This window comes from Equus asinus, chromosome 26 (genome assembly GCF_041296235.1).
Source record: "Equus asinus isolate D_3611 breed Donkey chromosome 26, EquAss-T2T_v2, whole genome shotgun sequence".
In the NCBI taxonomy this organism is placed as follows: domain Eukaryota; kingdom Metazoa; phylum Chordata; class Mammalia; order Perissodactyla; family Equidae; genus Equus; species Equus asinus.
The window spans coordinates 32,014,387-32,026,237 of NC_091815.1; the positions used below are offsets into that span (position 1 = coordinate 32,014,387).

General features: G+C 52.5%; 1 long non-coding RNA gene across 1 annotated transcript; it reads right to left on the bottom strand.

Moving 5' to 3' along the window:
- Positions 1 to 5,825: 5,825 nt before the first annotated feature.
- Positions 5,826 to 10,805, bottom strand: LOC139042181 (uncharacterized). Its single transcript, XR_011498566.1, has 3 exons — positions 9,310 to 10,805; positions 7,684 to 7,793; positions 5,826 to 6,817 (listed from the first exon to the last, which is right to left on the bottom strand). It is a non-coding gene; the product is annotated as an uncharacterized lncRNA (long non-coding RNA).
- Between the last annotated feature and the right edge of the window lie 1,046 nt (positions 10,806 to 11,851).

Sequence of the window (11,851 nt, forward strand, 5' to 3'; positions counted from 1 at the left end):
CTCGTGGCGACACTCTGTTCCAGCGACAGGGTGGGCCTGTGGTGACAAAGTCCCGCAAACCGCGTGGCTTAAAGCACCGAGACTAACTGTCTCGCTTCTAACTCCGGCGGCTCAAGGTCCAGGATGCAGGTGTCAGCTGGTCCCCCCGAGGCCGAGGGGGAGCCCGGTCCAGCCTCTCTCCAGCTCCCGTGGTTTGCTGGCCGACCTTGGGGTTCGTTGCTGTGGCTGCGTCACCCCCATCTCTGCCTCCACCTTCACATGGCTCTCTCCCCGTGTGCGCGTCTGTGTCCAGGGGTCTCCTTTGTGTGAGGTCGCCAACCCTATTTCTGAGCAAGGTTACATTCTGAGGTGTCGAGAGTTGGGACTCCAATAGAGAAATTTGGGGTGGGGGAGGGACACCGTTCAACCTGTAACAGGTCACTTCTGCTATAGACCCAAGCCTGCCCGGATTCAAGGGTAAGGAACCTAGAACCCCAACTCGTAGCAGGAGATACGCCAAAGTCACATTGTAAGAAGAGCATGTGAGGGGCTGGCCTGGTGGTGTAGTGGTTAGGTTTGCGCCCTCTGCTTTGGCAAGCTGGGATTTGCACTTTTGGATCCCAGGCTGGAACCACACACCCCTCATCAAGCCATGCTGTGGCAGCATCCCACGTACAAAATAGAGGAAGATTGACATAGATATTAGATCAGGGCCAATCTTCCTCACCAAAAAAAAAAAAAAAAAAAGAGCATGTGGAGTGGGACATGTTTTGTGGCTAGATTTGGAAAATACAAATGTCAAGCACTGAGGTAGAGGCTGGGATAGAGATAGGCATTTCTTGAAAAAGGGCATGCTCAGCAGCCCTAGAATCAAGCGATATCTGTTAGGATGAGTTTGGCTACAGGAAAAAATAACACTCAACCAACAATGACTGGAGGTAGGTGGCCAGGGATGGTTCCACAGCTCAGCCACATCATCAGGCTTTCATATCCTTCTGCTCTGCTGTTCTCAGAGTACTCATGTTTTTGATCCTCATGCTTGTTGCCTCATGGTCACAAGATGGCTGCTGCAGCTCCAACCATCACGTATCTGCTCCATTGTCCCAAGTGGGAAAGGTAGAAAGCAATAGCAAAAGCCTTTCTTCTTAGAGTCTCGATATTTTTATCCAGAAAGAGTTTCTCTGGTAGATTGCAAACACTGCCCTGTTCTCCTCTTTTCCCTGGATCCATGCCTTGGCCTTGAAACTTGGTGGCGCCCTCCTACTCTGGCTCTGGGCTCAGCCCTGGCCGGTGGGGCATCAGGAGACGTGACACCAGCAGAAGCTTGAGTTGGGCTTGTGAGGCTGGGCTGGCTTGCAGGCGGGCGAGAGAGGCGCGTGGAGCCGTCGAGCTGCTCTAGCGGCCCAGGCCCAGTCTCCCTCACTCAACACCTCCACTCGCCAGACCTGCGAGCGAGCCCCGCCAAGACCCGCAGAGCCACTGAGCCCGCCCCCGGCTCACTCCAGGGGCACGAGCAGGAAACGCTCACTCTTATCCTCCACCAAGGTTCGGTGGTTGCGTCTTACACAGCATTCCTGTGGCAGGAGATAATTGACTGACTTTCTTCAGAAATCCTCCAAGCAGTCTTGGCTGGAGCAGGGAGGTGGCGGGTGGGTGGGGGATGTCACATAGCCAAACAAGCGTGTAACTGACAAGAGGGATGGGACAGATCAATTGGCTTGGGCAATTATGATCAGTGCCCCAGGATGGGCCATGTCACCACCCAAAACCAAACTGGGGATCTATTAGCCAAGGCAAGGTGAGGGAAGGGGAGGTGATGACCATTGGGTGGGCAGCCAGCAGTATCTGTCACCATGACGACTGAAGATGCTCTTCATGGTCTGGCCTGTGGGGTGGGGGCGGATGGGGGGGAAGGAGTTAGGGGGTCAGGAGATGCATGCACATGGGGACCCCGGAGAGATGGCGGTTCCTTCTGGGGAGGGGGCTGGCATGGGCGATGGCTCCAGGAGGCCTTTGGCGTCCTCAGGGAGGGTTTTAATTTTCTACAAAATTTAAAAATTTATATGAAAACATATTCATTAAAATTTAAACTTACTCACTAAAATGACATGGAAACACTAATTAAATGAAAACATTAAAATGTATTGATAAAAATTATAAAGTTACGAATTTAAATGTATTGATTAAAGTTAAATTAAAATGATTGATTAAAACATTAAAATTTGTTCTTTCAATTAAACTTCAAATCAAGTGATTCAGTTAAAAATCTCAAGAAATTTTAATTAGAATTTAGTAATTAAAAATTAAAATTAGAGCTTGGGTCCATGGCTGAGTGGTTAGGTCCAGGCGCTCTGCTTCAGCGGCCCAGGGTTTTGCCGGTTCGGATCCTGGGTGCGGACATGACACTGCTCATCAAGCCATGCTGAGGCGGCGTCCCACATGCCACAACTAGAGGGACCCACAACTAAAAATACAACTATGTACCAGGGGGCTTTGGGGAGAAAACCAAAAAAAAGAGGAAGACTGGCAACAGATGTTAGCTCAGGGCCAATCTTCCTCACCAAAAAAAAAAAAAAAAAAGAAAGAAAGAAAGAAAGATTTTAAATTAGGAAATTAAATAAGGTTTCCTATAGCTTATGTTCTGCAGTTATAATTCCACAGTGAAAGGCGTTCATGGAACACGTATGTGAAGGTGCCGCATGCAGCTCCTGGGGCCCGGGAGGGACTCACACGGGTGAGTTCCGAGTGGGACTTGAGCTCAGGCCCGGAGGGTGGGGGAGGACGGCAGCAGCACAGAATCACCCCCACTGTGTGCTGGACGCTATGTGAAGCTCTTTACATACATGACCTCATTGAATCCATATGGATGCCCCGTGAGGCAGATACGATTATGAATCCCCATTTTCCAGATGAGTAAACTGAGGCACAGAGAGACTAACCTGGTAAATGGAGGAGTCAGAATCCAAAGACCTGGATTTGAACCCAGGTCCCCGAACCACAAGCTGTCTGACCTTGGTTTCTGCCCCACGGGTTGTGGACAGTGAACCACGGGACTGGGAGCCACAACGAGAACACGGGAAGACTTTCAAGAAAGGCCTGGCTGCGTTGTGACCTGCTGGGCTCAGGTTAACGGTTAATTGGCCGGGAGGGAGGCTGGCGCGAGCAAAGGCCCTGGGGCCTCGCTGTGCCAGGCGTTGCTGGAGGAGACAGGAGGTGCCCCGCGTCTGCGCCCCGAGGCCCGGATGCCTCCCGGGACAGCCAGTGCCTTCTGGTGCTTCGTGAATGGGCCACAACTGGGTGGCCCCAGGGCAGGGCTGTCCTCTGTGGCGCTGGCTCACCCAGGTGGGGACAGAGTGACTCTGGGGGGTCAGCCCCATGGGTCAGAGCTTCCCACCCTAAGGACACTTCCTGTTATCTCTGGTAGAGCCTCAGAATTCTCCCAAATCCCCAAAGAAAACTCACCTCAATTTAGGAAAGAATGGAACAGGATGTAGGACTGGAAAGGCCCAGAGACGTCCTCCAGTCCAATCCTCTCAATGTGCACAGATCTGGAAATTGAGGCCCAGAGAGGGCCAGGGGCTTGCCCAAAGTCACACAGCAAGTCAGTGGCAGAAACAGAGCCAGATGCAGCTCTCCCGACTCCTGGGCCTGTGCTTTCTTCTCCCTCCCAGGGCCGGTACGGGGGGGTGTATCTGGGAGCTCGCATGATTAGACAAATGGGGACAGAGGAGACGGGGCTGCCAGGCATATTGCACTAGAAGGAGATCACGTGCTGCTTGCCTTGACAAGGAACACCACCGCCGTGCTGTTAAAAATGTGTAAAGGGGCCAGCCTGGTGGCAGAGTGGTGAAGTTTGCACATTTTGCTTCCGCGGCCCAGGGTTTGTGGGTTCAGATCCCAGAGTGGTCCTGCTCCGCTCATCAGCCATGCTGTGGCGGCATCCCACATACAAAGTAGAGGAAGATGGGCACAGATGTTAGCTCAGCAACAATCTTCCTCAAGCAAAAAAAGAGGAGGATTGGCAACAGAAGTTAGCTCAGGGCCAATCTTCCTCAGCAAAAAAAAAAAAAAAAGAGAGAGAGAGACCCTCCCCGTCCCCCTGCCATGTGAGATTATCGTGCAAAAACAACTGTCTGTGAGGAAGCGGGCCCTCACCAGACACCGAGCCTGCCTGCACCCTGATCTCGGACCTCCCGTCCTCCAGAACAGTGAGAAATATGTGTTTACTGTTTACAAGCCGCTCAGTTTATGGCATTTTTGCTGCAGCAGCTGGAACAGACTAAGAAGCCCTAAACTGACTTCACGATCGTTGGAGAGATTTAAAAAAGACATAAAATAACAGAGAACAAAGACTCAGGCTGGGACTGGCCTCCCCGGCCACTCACACGTCTGGGTCGGCCTCATCCTCCTGTTGCAGGACGGGCGCACCTCCCGCCAGCATCCTCCGGACGGCCCGTCTCTTCCGACTCGAAGGCTCCTGCAGGCAGAGGGTTACCACGGGCAGAATGCCTGCTCCGAGCCGGGATGCCTGCTGAGGGGCCTCGAGGAGGGGACGTCCTCGTGCGGGAGACGCACAAGAAAGGGAGGGAAATGTTCCAGGGGGAGGCAGGGCCATGGAGGCCGAGGCCTGGAGCGGGGACCCCAGGCCAAGGGCACTGAAGTCCAAGGGCCAGGGTGCCCCATGGAGGCCTGAGGAGCTCGAGGAGGAGCAGTGCGACCGGGACGGGCGAGGAGGTCCTGGCTGAGGTCAGGGGGCAGACATCGCAGAGCCCGGTGCCCCAGTAGGGAGCTCGAGGCTCGTGAAGTCGCTGGACCCCACTGAGGGCCACACGCGGGGCAGGGCCGCCATCTGATGGACAAAGACGTCCCTCTGCGCCCGCAATGGCTGCACCTTGTGACAACGTAGCTGAGACAGGGCCTCGTGTCTCAGAGTGCCCTTCCATCCGTGGTTCCGGGTTAGGCTTGGCCAGAAGAGAAACCTGCACGACATTAAGATCCATCCCGTGATTTTGGGGGCTGGCCTGGCAGCATAGTGGTTAAGTTCCCAAGCTCTGCTTCCCGGCCCGGGGTTGGCAGATTTAGGACCCCAGGATGGACCCACACACTGCTCATCAGCCACCCTGTGCTGGCGTCCCTCATACAAAAGAGAGGAAGATGGGCACAGGTGTTAGCTTGGGGTCACTCTTCCTCAGCAAAGAAAAAGAAAAGAAAAGAAAAATTCATTCAGTGATTTTTATGTAATATACAGTTCATATTCAGATCTCCCCGATTGTCCCCCAAATGTCAATAATATTAATATTAACAATTATTTATATAATTATATAATAATTATTTCTTATATATTTCTTATATATTAATATTTCTTTATATATTAATATATAATCAGTTAATTCTTTTTATATTTTATATTAACATATTTTAATTAATATATTATAACATATAATTATAATATAAATATAACTAATATATAATAATATATTATAATGTATTAAACAATGTATTTTGATATATTATATATAATTAAATATTAAATATAATATAATAATACTATATTAATATAATATAATATGTTACACTGTTATATTAAAATGATATCTTAACATAAGATTATCTTAATAATATCTTAATTATATTATTATCATTACATTATTAATAATTATTTCACTATATATTATTATTATATTATATTATTATATTATATTATAATATACCATAATTATATATTAAATATATTTTATAATATAACATAACAATTAATATACTATTATATTATTAATATAATTAATTATATACATAATATTTTATAATAATTAATATGATAATTAATATATTAATGCAATGTAACTAATTATAAAATATCTTGTGTAATTAATTATATACCTGTTAATTGTATAATTAATATTATATATTAATTAATATAGAATATCTTATTCTATATTAATATAGGTAAGGGCCAATCTTCCTCACCAAAATATGTAGTATACAGTTATTGTATTAACAGAATGATTAACGTAAATAAGTAATTAGTCGGTGGTATTGATGGGAGTTGTTCGTGTGGGTGCCCTCCGGGTGGCCGAGCCGTCCTGAGGTTGATGACACCTGACGGCGCAGAGGGAGACTCTCCCAGGGGTGGGAAACCTCGTCCTCCGGAAGCCGCCCCCTTGTGTGACCGAACTTGGGCCGGGCAGGCGTGTGGCCCGGGCCGGTTTGATTGACAGCCCCCAGGCCATCAGGGGTGCGGGCGGCTCGGGGAGTGCGTCTGTGGCCACAGGAAGGCCTGCCTGCTCAGGGGTCCCCAGGCCACGTGGCCGGTGAGGGCCGATCACCCCACCTGCCTGCAGACCACCCGGTCTTCTCAACAGAGGGGGACAGTGCTTCTCACACTGGGACCAAGGTTGTCTGTGGTCCCCGAACCCTTGGCCGGTGCGAGAGTGTTTGGGAAAACCCCGCAGAAAAGGAGAGGCCAACGGGACCCAAATCTGCCCCCGGAGAAGCACAGGCATTTGAGAAGTCAATCAATGGAGACACTGCGAAGGAGGAACCAGGGAAGTGGAAGGAAAACCCTGAAAAAGAGAAGCCCCAGGGAAGCCAAGGGAAAAGACGCCCTCCAGAGGGAGTCAGGGGTCCACCCTGATCCCTGGCTTCTCCTCTCCACTGCTCTTTCCTGTCGTCGTCGCTTCCTGAGTCATCTTTTGAGCCGCTTCCTCCAAGCACCCTCCAACTCCTTGCCCCGCTCGTCCTGCAGAGGCCGCACCGGGCCAGCCTCCAGCCATCTGTCCCCTCCGTGCCCGCGGAACGTAGCGGGAGGGCAGCACCCAGCCAGCCCGACGGGTTTTACCTGAATCGGAGACATCACAGACCTCAGGCGGGCACAGGGCCTTCTCCCTGCATCTCTGGCACTGGCTTTTCTGCTGGTTCACACAAGGGACATCTCCTTCCAGGCCTCCCCCCGACCCCCGCCCGACCCCTGCCCTCCAGCGGATGACCTTGTCCCATGCTTCCCTGTGCAAACCAGCCACCAGACAGGCACCCCCTCATGGCCCATCCCCAGCGCACTGGCGCCCTCACCATCTCCCCTTTCGTCGCCCACTCCCCACTGACGCCCTTTCGGTCCCCCAGCCCCTGGGCGCCATCCCGCTCTCCAGGACTGAAGTCGTCTCCTTGCTTTCCTTCCTTCCCTCCCCACTTCCTCCTCTGTTGCTGCTGCTTCTCCTCCCCTTTCTCCTTCCTCCTCCCCCTCCTTCCCCTCCTCCTCCCCCCTGTACCATCTGGCCCCACATCAGCTGCTGTTGTCCTTCCTGAAAGGCAGATGGGGGGGCGCCGGCCCTGTGGCATAAGTTTGTGCCCTCCACTTCAGTGGCCAGGGTTCACGGGTTCAGATCCCAGGCGTGCACCTACACCACTCGTCAGCCATGCTGAGGTGGTGACCCCCATATAAAGTGGAGGAAGATGGGCACAGATTCTAGCTCGGGGCTAATCTTCCTCAGCAAAAAAAAAAAAAAAAAAAAAAAAGCACAAATGAGAGCCCTCCAGCTCTTGCTCGGAAGAGGGATGGGTTTCAGCAACCCCAGGGGTGACAGATCTCTCGTGATAAAGGAACCTCTTCCCCTCTGTGCCCAGCAGTCTGAGACGCGACGCTCTGAGACTGGTGAGGGTCCTGCTCCCCACCGCCTGTCCCCAGTCACTCTGGTGTCCCCTACTGACCCCTGCCTGGAATGACCTTTCACGGCAGTTGACCACATCTGAGGTGATGGCGGCCTGGACTCCAGCGGTGGGACCAGAGGTGGTGAAAGGCACTCGGGTTCTGGCTTCCGCTGTAATGAAATCACTTGCTCTGTGTAACGAATGTTGAACTACGTGTCTCCTCTGCTTGTTCCGTGAGGACAGGGGCCACGCTCGTCCTGGTCACTGTGTCCCCAGGACCCGACAGGGTCCTCCAGTAACAACAGAAAAGCACCAGGTACTGATGGGAGCCCTTCACATTACCCACCTCAGGGAGGGAGGCAGATCCTGCTATGCCCACTGTACCCATGAGGAAACTGAGGCATGGAGAGGTGCCCGACCTGCCCAAGGCACACAGCCAGGAGGTGGCAGAGCCGGGATGCAGACTGGAGTCCCCATTCCAGAGCCTGCGCTCTTCAGCACGACACTCCCCTGGCCTCAGCAAGACGCTGCCATAAATATCTTTTGAATGAGTTAATGTCAGGGGTGGGAGTCGGGGAACGTGTTCCGGGTCATTTCAGCTCCATCTGCTTAAAATCCTTTTGGAGCCGGCCCAGTGGCGTAGTGGTTAAGTTCACTGCTGTGGTGGTATCCCACATAAAACAGAGGGAGATTGGCATGGATGTTAGCTTGGGGCCAGTTTTCCTCAGCAAAAAAAAAAAGGAAGCTTGGCACAGATGTTAGCTCAGGGCCAGTCTTCCTCAGCCAAAAAAAAAAAAGGAAGATGGGCACAGATGTTAGGTCAGGGCCAATCTCCTTCACATGCACACACACACAAATCCTTTTGTGGGAGATTTTGTTTTGTTTAATGAGGGTGAATGTCCAGCCCTCAAAAAACGGGTTTACTGAGCCCAAGCAGCACCAGCACGGGCCTGGCAGATGGCCTCCCGCCATGCCACACAGGCCACATTGGTTTAGGACCCAGGCTCAGAGGTCACAAAGTACAGCTCCTTCCACGAAGAAAATGAAATCCTGTGTGTCCTGTGTCTGAGGACAACCAGGACGTTCATTTTCGACAGAAACATCCGGGTTCACGGACACCATGCCTTCCTGACCAAGATCCTGGTGGTGCCCTGCACACGGTCCAGAGAAGAAGCAAGGGTGCCACAAAGGTGATGTGGGTCAGAGCCGACTTTGGCGCCGGTGACGTGGGGGCTGAGGTCGGCGCTCCCCTCCTCCCACCAGAACCTGTCACCTCATTTCCTGAAATTTGCCAGATCACCAATTCCTCCAGAATTAAGACCACTGTTCCTTTATTTAAACGATAATAACAGCTATCAGCTAGCAAGTGGCACGAGCTGTGAAGCTCTTATTCTTTGACCATGCCCGGCTCCCTTTTTTTTTTTTTTTTTTGGTGAGGAAGATTGGCTGTGAGCTAACACTTCTTGCCAATCTTACTCTTTCTGCTTGAGGAAGATTGGCACTGAGCTAACATCTATGCTGATCTTCCTCTATTTTATGTGGGTCACCGCCACAGTGTGGCTTGACGAGTGGTGCTAGGTCCACGCCCAGGATCCGAACCGGCAAACCCCCAGCTGCCAAAGCAGAGCATGCGAACCTAACCCCTCTGCTGCCAGGCTGGCCCCCGACCATTTATTTTTTTCTCACGTCTCTTTGGGTCCTCTGGACAGTTCTGCTAATCCGGGCCAGGCTCTGTGGACCCCGGCGGAGCTCGCTCATGAAGCTGCCGTCGTCTGGCGGGCCCTCGAGAGGCTGGCTGGTCGAGGATGACTCCAGCCGGGATGACTCAGTTCTTCTCGACCTTTCCCTCGCATCCCGCACCCCGCCGCGGGCCGGCCCGGGCATGTTCTTGCAGAGGAGGCAGAGAAGCCAGAGCGAGAAGAGAAACCCTCAGAGGCCCTGAAGGCGTTGTCTGGGAACCCGGACACGCTCGCCTGGCTGCGTTTGACCGGCCACCGCGAGCTGCGGGGTCCAGTTTGGGGGCTGGGGAAGCAGATTCCATCTCTCGACGGGAGGAGCTGCACGGTGACACGGCCCAGGGAGGGGCAGGGCCACCCGGAGGCAGGGGACGGGGATGCTCGCTGTTCCCGCCTCCCCCGGAGCCGCAGAGCCTGCGTCCCGTCACCCACGGCCACCTCCCCGGCTCGACATTCCCGTCCCCTGACTTCAGCCTTCGCTTCTGTCCGCGGGTCCCTTTGGTGCTCTCGGGGAATCGATCACATCCCTCACTCTCCAAGGCCCCCATCCCGTCCCCGCTCATCGTCAGGGGCCGGTCCCTCGGCCTCGCCTTGGTTCCCACCATTGCCTGCAAGAAAGTGCTGCTTCTTAAGCGCTCACGAGGGGTTCAGCCTGGGTGCCCCCCACTTTCTCAGCCCCCTTCCCAGTCGGTCACCGTTCTACCTCCCTGGGGGTCAGTGCCCTCGTCTCCCCCCGGGTCCAGGCCACCAGCATCTCTTGCCTAGACTGACAACAACCGTATGGACAGGCCGGCGACGGAGGACTGAGTTTTCATTTTGGTTCTGTTGTTTCCAGAGCTGGGTGGCCTCAGGGGAGAGACTCTACCTCTCTGTGCCTCAGTTTCCTCCTGCTATAGACTGAATGTTTGTCTGTCCCCCCCCCAAATTCATATGTTGAAAGCCAAGCCCCAAGGCGATGGTGTTAGGAGGTGGGGCCCTGGGAGGGGAGTAGGTCACGAGGGTGGAGCCCTCCGCATGGGATCTGTGCCCTGAGAAGAGACCCCAGAAAGCTCCCTCGCCCCTCCCACCCGTGAGGACACTGAGAGGACGGCCGTCTAGGAACCAGGAAGGGAGCCTTCACTGGACGCCTGATGGGCCGGCCTCTTGATCTCGGACTCTCAGCCTGCAGAACTGGGAGAAATAAATTTCTCTTGCTTATAAGCCGCTTACCTTAAGGCATTCTGTTATAACAACTCAAAGGGACCAAGACACCTCCTCTATAAAGTAGGGATGAGCCTGGCCGGGGGGCACAGTGGTTAAGGTCAGGCACTACGCTTCAGCGGCCCAGGGTTCACTGGTTCAGATCCTGGGTGCAGACGCACACACCACTCATCAGGCCATGCTGTGGTGGCGTCCCACGCAGCAGAGCTAGAAGGACCTACGACTAGGATATACAACTACGTACTGGGGTTTTGGGGAGGAAAGAAAAAAAAAAAGAGGAAGATTGGCAACAGATGTTAGCTCAGGGCCAATCTTCCTCACCAAAAAAAATAATAATAAAGTAAAAAATAAATAAATAAAGTGGGGATGATAGTATCTGCTGATAGGTTTTTTTGTTGTTGTTGTTGCGAGGATCCACAAAGCAATCCCACCTGAAGATCCGAGCACTTGGGGCTGTTCCGGCTCCTGGTGATTGACGGGAATAAACGGTGATGATGGGACGGTGTGGGGAATCGATTCCTTCCGACCTGCTGGGTCTGTGCTCAGCATGTCACTGGGCCTCACAGTGAGCCTGGGGGTGAGTCCCATCTTTCTGATGGAACAACTGAGGCTCAGTAAGGTCCAGTCTCTCATCCTGAGCCACAGTTACTGAATAATTGGGCCACGATTTGAACAGGGGCCCGTCTGATTCCTAAGTTCCTTTTCTGACTATGGGCGCTAGCTTCTCACTGGTTGGTCCCCCTGCTCCAGTCTCTTCTCGTGTCAGCCAGAGGGAGGCCAGCAAGGGGTGCACCTGATCAGGGCCCCCTTTCCTAAGGTCCTCCAGCCACGTGACTCATTACGGTGCGTGATCCAGGATGGCACCCTGGCCTGGGGGAAACACTGCTATCAAGGACCTAAATTTGGGTGCTTCCTGCTTCAGTGGCCGAGTTCAGTTCCCGGCCGTGGAACCCCATCACCTGTCTGTCAGTAGCCATGCCGTGGCAGCAGCTCGCATAGAACTAGAAGGACTTACAACGATGTCCTGGGGCTTTGGGGAGGAAAAAACAAAAAGACATTATTGAGATGAATGGAGAGATCTGAATTTGTGGATAAAACAGTATTATTGTATCCATGTTACATTTCCTGATTTTATGTTATTTAATTTTTAATTTTTTTTTTTTTTTGAGGAAGATTGGCCCTGAGCTAACATCAGTTCCCATCTTCCTCTACTTTATACATGGGACGCCTACCACAGCATGGCGTGCCAAGTGGTGCCATGTCCACACCCGGGATCCGAACCGGTGAACCCT